The sequence below is a fragment of the Herpailurus yagouaroundi genome, unplaced genomic scaffold, assembly GCF_014898765.1.
Source record: "Herpailurus yagouaroundi ecotype Mexico unplaced genomic scaffold, PumYag 251, whole genome shotgun sequence".
NCBI classification, from domain to species: Eukaryota; Metazoa; Chordata; class Mammalia; order Carnivora; family Felidae; genus Herpailurus; species Herpailurus yagouaroundi.
This window is the reverse complement of record NW_024412468.1, coordinates 376,186-382,200: the sequence shown is the minus strand read 5'-3', so window position 1 is coordinate 382,200 and position 6,015 is coordinate 376,186. Positions and strand designations below refer to the sequence as shown.

Below are 6,015 nucleotides of genomic sequence, written 5' to 3'. Positions count from 1 at the left end.
CAGATGGAGGGGCCTTTTGACTGACCAACTCAGCATGTGTTATGACCCATGATGTTAAACCCCTTCCCCATTTCATTCCCTGTCTTCTTCTCATGCTCCAGCTTTTTTCTCTATCATTTTTCTTATGATTCCCTCAGCCATACTCTAGAATTCAAGGTAATGACTTCCTACTGCATTTTCTACTGCGGGCTTTTCACTCAGTCTTCCTGGATCCATCTGGCATTCTGTCCTTAATATGTACTACCAGCTCCATAGGTCGTGTATCCTATATAGGACCCTATATAGGATCACCTGTTGGGAATATTTCTGTTTGCTTCTGCAAGTTAACTGACATCTTTGACTGTTTCACTCACACTTGTTCACTGTCTAGCTTCTGACTGGATTTTGCAGGTGACTCTTACCAGCCAGATACTGGTAGTGGGAAGGGAGAGGGAGAGAGAAATGGGAGTATTAAGTTTTGTGGCAGAGGGTTTGCAGTAGCTGCATTCCACTAAGACCACCATTATTTTCCGGTGACTTCTCTCCCACAACTATACATTTTGCTGAGCTCCGGTAGAAGCCACCCCCTCCACCCCTTCAAGTCACATTAGGGTAGATGCTTCTCACCATTTCTAGTCCCAGATTCTTCGCCACTTGTGCATTCCTGGAACCTGCCCAGAGCCTCTCACATCATCTCTTCCTAAAATTCTTTTTGCTTTCCTCTTTGGGTGTGATGTCTCCCAAGACCCTGTCTGATACACCTGCTTAACGTAAAACAAAATAAAACATGAGCCTTGAATACTGTGACCATCTCAGAGGACATGATTGCTTTCTCAGTTTTAAAATAATTCGTGTCTGTTGCATCTTACAGGATGTGTGTATGGAGCTCAGTAGCAGCCTGGCAGCCTCGTGGACTCTGCTGAGTGTTTTCTTACACTGGGATTTCCCTGGCCTAGAGACTGAAATCACAGAACCATGGAATCCAAGCCAGAGGGGCTTTCTCTGTCATCTGAGATAGTACTGATTTTCGGCTACATGTACTGGAGCCAGCCAGGGCCCGGGCTGTGGGGCTGACAGAGTAGGGAGCAGGTAAGACTCCATGTCCCTCCCAACCCCCTCTGCACAACTGGCTCCACTCCTACCTGTTGTGGTGTTTGACCTTTTACAGATGGTTGGGCCTGAACTCTGTTGTTTAAGGTCAACCTCTGGAAACAAGTATTATTGAAATAGTAAACAACAGCTGGATTTTCACAAATGTTTGCTAAATGTTGGGATAACTGCTTTAAATTTGTTATGTCATTGAATTAGGACCCTTCCTCCTCCCCGTGCCCCCAAAAAAGTAATGAAAGCTCCTCCTCCCCCAGACTCAGATTTTCCCACATTTGAGTGTATCATTCTGTGCTGTGATGTTTGGCCCTTTCAGCTGATGGCTCTCAAGAGGATGAGGAAATGAGAAAGCCACATACCAAGGTATCTTTAAGGCTTATTCACTGGAAATATTTTATTTCTCTAATCAAATCAATCACCTGAAAGGGTAAACCTGGCTGTTTTCCTCATGGTGAACTGACTTGTGATGAGGGATTGCTTCAATAACATCTACTAAAGATTCCCTGAATATCCGCTATGTGTGAGACACTGTTCTTTCAGTGACAGAAGAATGATCAAGGCAAAGCCTGTGTTCTCAAACAGCTCACCAACATGAATGCCCTCAAAGTGACCATGCAAACAAAGTTTTACCTACGTCCCCCCGATTGTAGTTCATGAAGGGCCCCTGGAAACCATCTGATCCATCCCATTCATTTTATACATTAACTCCAATTATAAGCGGTGTAAGCAGGTCACAGATCTTAAATTCATAGACTCTTTGGCTTAATATTTAAAATTTAAATGGCTGGAGGTCTCCATCCCTTGTATCGGGGAAATAGTGTGTCTTGCCCAAGGTGTGCAGTTTGTCAGGGATTTAAATTTGTATGGGCCAGTTCCACTCCAGACTTGTGGTTTTAAGCCCTTGGTCTTATTCAGGAGTTCCCTCCTGCAACCATTCTGTTGTCTGTGTCTGAGATGTCGAGACAGTGAACCAGGTCCCCACCTGTGATGTCTCAGAAGCATCACCTATGCAAGTCTGTCTGCAGTTTTGAGGATGGGGGTGAGATGCATCGCCACAGACTGAATCATGTAAAATTTAATATTAAACGTCCTGATTCACAAAAGTCACTTGACATTCTCTGCATGAGAAATTATGTGGAAGAAATAACATAATCAGCTGGGTCTTAAAGTGCAGTAGAATTTTTACAGTTAGAAACTGGGGGAAAGGACATTCAGGGAGGAAACACCAGAGGCAAAGGTAAGAATAGTAGATGTGTGTGAACACAGATCTTTCGTTAAAATGCCTTTCCAGATTGTCCACCCAGTGTCACATGGACACTGTTCATCTGGCACAACAGGAGCCTGAACTGGCCTAGGGATTGTGGTTTGACTAAATTGAAGGTTGATAAGTAGTATTGTGGACAAAACTTAAAAAGGAGGTTTGTAGGGGATAAATGATGGAGAATTAGCCAAATTTAGTTTTTCTGAATTTGTTAGCCCAATGAAAGCGTGGGAAGGTTTTTGAGCAGCAATACTGTGTGATCAAGCCCAGGTTGACAGATGATTATGGGCACATATGTGTGTGGATTCTGATGGGGAGTCGGTGAAGGTAGGGAAGCTTGCTGCAGTGAACGGTGGGAAGTGCTCCTCCGGTGTTCATGGACAGCCGACACTTACCACACTTGGCCACGGATTGGCTCATGCAGACAGCTACCTTGGTTCCGGCTGGGCCCCTTGCAGAAGACTCACACCCGAAGGTTGCTCTGTACCCAACCATAAAGGCCTAGACGTCCTGTCCCATCTGGGACTGCTCTGTGGGTCATTCATCCCGTCGGGTGTGTGTATGTGGTTGGGGGGGGGGACCTCAGGCCGTCCTGGCACCTGACTGCAGCCAGACTTCTTTCTCTTTCCCCTCTTTCTTCCTTCTCCTTCCTTCCACAGGTATTCATCCAAACATCCTGCATGCTAATCTCCACTTGGTGTGTTTTCCAGGGAACCCAGTCTGTGACATTAGTCAGAACGTGATGAGAGTAGTCTAGGCGACAGGCAATAAGGACTTAGGTTAGAGCAGTGTCATTTGGGATAGAAAGGTCAGACATAAAGTAGTCTTGGAATGGTTTTGCTGCCATGTAGACACCACTGGGGTTTCCGGAATTGGGACTCACCAGGACCAAGTCTATAGCCTATAGTCTATGCATAGTGTGTGTGAAAACATGACCGGGTGAGCAAATTAACTAATAAATAACTAAGAAACAAGTGAAACAGATGTGGGTGGTCATAGTTCCATGAACAGAGTGGGCCAAGGAAAGTGGGTCCTGTGGTTTGTCAGGCTATGGTAACGAGCCTTTGTCACCACATTTGATTCTGCTATGCTGACAGATACGCAGACTGAGGTGAAGAAAGCAGCGCAGAGCGCTTTCAATGAAATTCTTACTGTGCCTCAGTTGCAAATCCTCTGAATACTAATCAGACTTGAGATACTCTAACAGGTGCATCTTACCACCATCCATGCCAGCTGGGAAACCTGAAATGGCCGTTTGTTTCCCCGTGAGGGTACCCGCATTCTCACAGGGCACGCCGAGGCTTCACCTGCCTATACCCCAGTGCCCATACCTGCAAGCAGCCAGGAGACTTTTTATAATGAGAACCTTCATGACCTGTTAAAAATCAAACAAGATGATAAGCAGAATCCACAGTCAGTTCTGTTATCGTGTGCCTCTTTCTGCTAAAGATAGCAAATAAAACCTGCATAATTTTAAATATGGTTAATTGGGGACTGGCTAATCGGCTTTTTATGCTATTAAGAAAAGATAGTTCAGGGAATGGCCTAATTTCTACACTGATATAGGCAGGCAGCTTTCTATCTTGAGCATGTCTGTAACTCAGACGTAATAGTCCTTAGACATTAAAAGACACTTAATCCCCAAGGAAAACTCATCTTTGCTCAGCATACTGTCATTATCAACGGTGTCGTGATAGTTGCACAAATGTTTACTGAGCCCTAAACATGTGTCAAATGCCATGCTAAGCAGGCGCACTCGTGGTTATAAGGGCATAAAATCAACCCAGGAGGGGGGAGGAGGGTGTCAGGAAGGAGGGAGGAGGGGAGTGTCTAAAAGGAAGAAATTCTTGAGAGTGTCCATGTTCCCAAGCGTTCAGATACCATGAGAACCAAAAAGCATCCATTAGATTTAGTATCTGGCACATTAAAGCAGCTTTTGAGAAGCAGTTTCTGCAGGGTAGAGGCCAGAACATGGTGGCTTCATGTTAAGGAAGGAGGTGGAAACAGTGTGGAGGTTCCTCAAAAAATTTAAAAATAGACCTACCCTATGACCCAGCAATAGCACTGCTAGGAATTTACCCATGGGATACAGGAGTGCTGATGCATAGGGGCACTGGGACCCCAATGTTTATAGCAGCACTTTCAACAATAGCCAAACTATGGAAAGAGCCTAAATGTCCATCAACTGTTGAATGGATAAAGAAATTGTGGTTTAAATATACACAATGGAATAGTATGTGGCGATGAGAAAGAATGAAATGTGGCCATTTGCAACAACATGAATGGAACTGGAGGGTATTATGCTAAGGGAAGTAAGTCAGGCAGAGAAAGATACCATATGTTCTCACTCATATGTGGATCCTGAGAAACTTAACAGAAGATCATGGGGAGGGGGAGGGGGAGGGGGAGGGGGAAAAATGAAGTTAGGGAGGGAGGCAAACCATAAGAGACTCTTAAAAACTGAGAATAAACTGAGGGTTGATGGGGGTGGGAGGGAGGGGAGGGTGGGTGATGGGTACTGAGGAGGGCACCTGTTGGGAGGAGCACTGGGTGTTGTATAGAAACCAATTTGACAATAAATTTCATATTAAAAAAAAGGAAGGAGGTGGACATGGAAGGTTCTGAGTAGCTTTCTGGGAGCTTGATGTAAAGCAAAGGAAAAACACAGAGAGTGACTTCAGAACAGAAAACAAAGCAGAGGAAAAAGTTTTGAGTAGGTTTTTCTCTTTCAGATGTCACAGAATTGATCTTAGATGCTGAGAGAAAAGAACTAGTTGAGAGGAAATGGCAGCAAATACAGGGGAGGGATGAGCTACATTGATGCGAGGCCCCTAAGAGGCTGTCTGGTGTGGACTGAGGACGAGTGTTGGGTCAGGTCTGGACAACAGCCGTAATAGGAGCAACAATGGTAACTACTGATCACTATCTGCCACCCCTGCCTCAGTGTTCTTGCGGTTATCTGATCTTCCTTCCAAAGTATTATTAAATGTGTATAATTATTACTCCATTTTTACAGCTGAAGAGAATGGGAGACACAGACAAATTTTCAGGTGGGGAAAGAAATCAAGGTGTTGACTCCATGGGGACCTCAGTTTGACCCTAGAAAACAGGAGAGGAAATCTGCAGAGAATGAGGAGGAAGCTGATACATAGAAGACTGGAGGTGGATTTTGAAGGCTGGGAATAGGGTGAAGGATTTGAGAGTGGGCTGTACCTAGAAGTCGCAGCAGGTTTCCTGAGCAGCTCTGAGGAACCAGCTGAGGTACAAGACTGTGGGTTTTCACTTGTTCATAACCCAGGTGTGCAGCCCTGGCTCCCAGGAGCAGGGGAGGTGAATGCCAGGCTGTGGGTATAGTAGCTGCTCTAGTCCCTTCCATCATCTCTTTCGGTGACCTTATTCCTGCTTCCTAATTCCTCACAGCTGGGTGAACTAGACTGAATCTCAGTGTTACAATGAAACTTCATAACATAAAATTCAAAATTCATGTGAATGTTTCAGTCTGACAATTATTTTCCAACGCTAGAAGTGGGTGGACGCTGAAAATCCTCCATGCACGTGTGTGCATAGCATTTCTCAGGATAGGAGACGACCATCCGGATGAGGAAGTGAATTCCTCTATTTATGCAGCATTCCATATCTTCAGTATACTCATGGAATCTCAGACACAT

At 44.9% G+C, this 6,015-nt stretch overlaps 1 long non-coding RNA gene across 1 annotated transcript in view; it reads left to right on the top strand.

Annotated features, from left to right (window-relative positions):
- The first annotated feature begins 854 nt into the window (after positions 1 to 854).
- The window catches only part of LOC121020794 (uncharacterized), a 29,079-nt gene continuing 23,918 nt past the window's right edge, over positions 855 to 6,015 (top strand). Inside the window, exons 1-2 of the long non-coding RNA XR_005786288.1 lie at positions 855 to 1,068; positions 1,344 to 1,449. This is a non-coding gene — a long non-coding RNA (uncharacterized LOC121020794). The remainder of the gene's footprint in view (positions 1,069 to 1,343; positions 1,450 to 6,015) is intronic.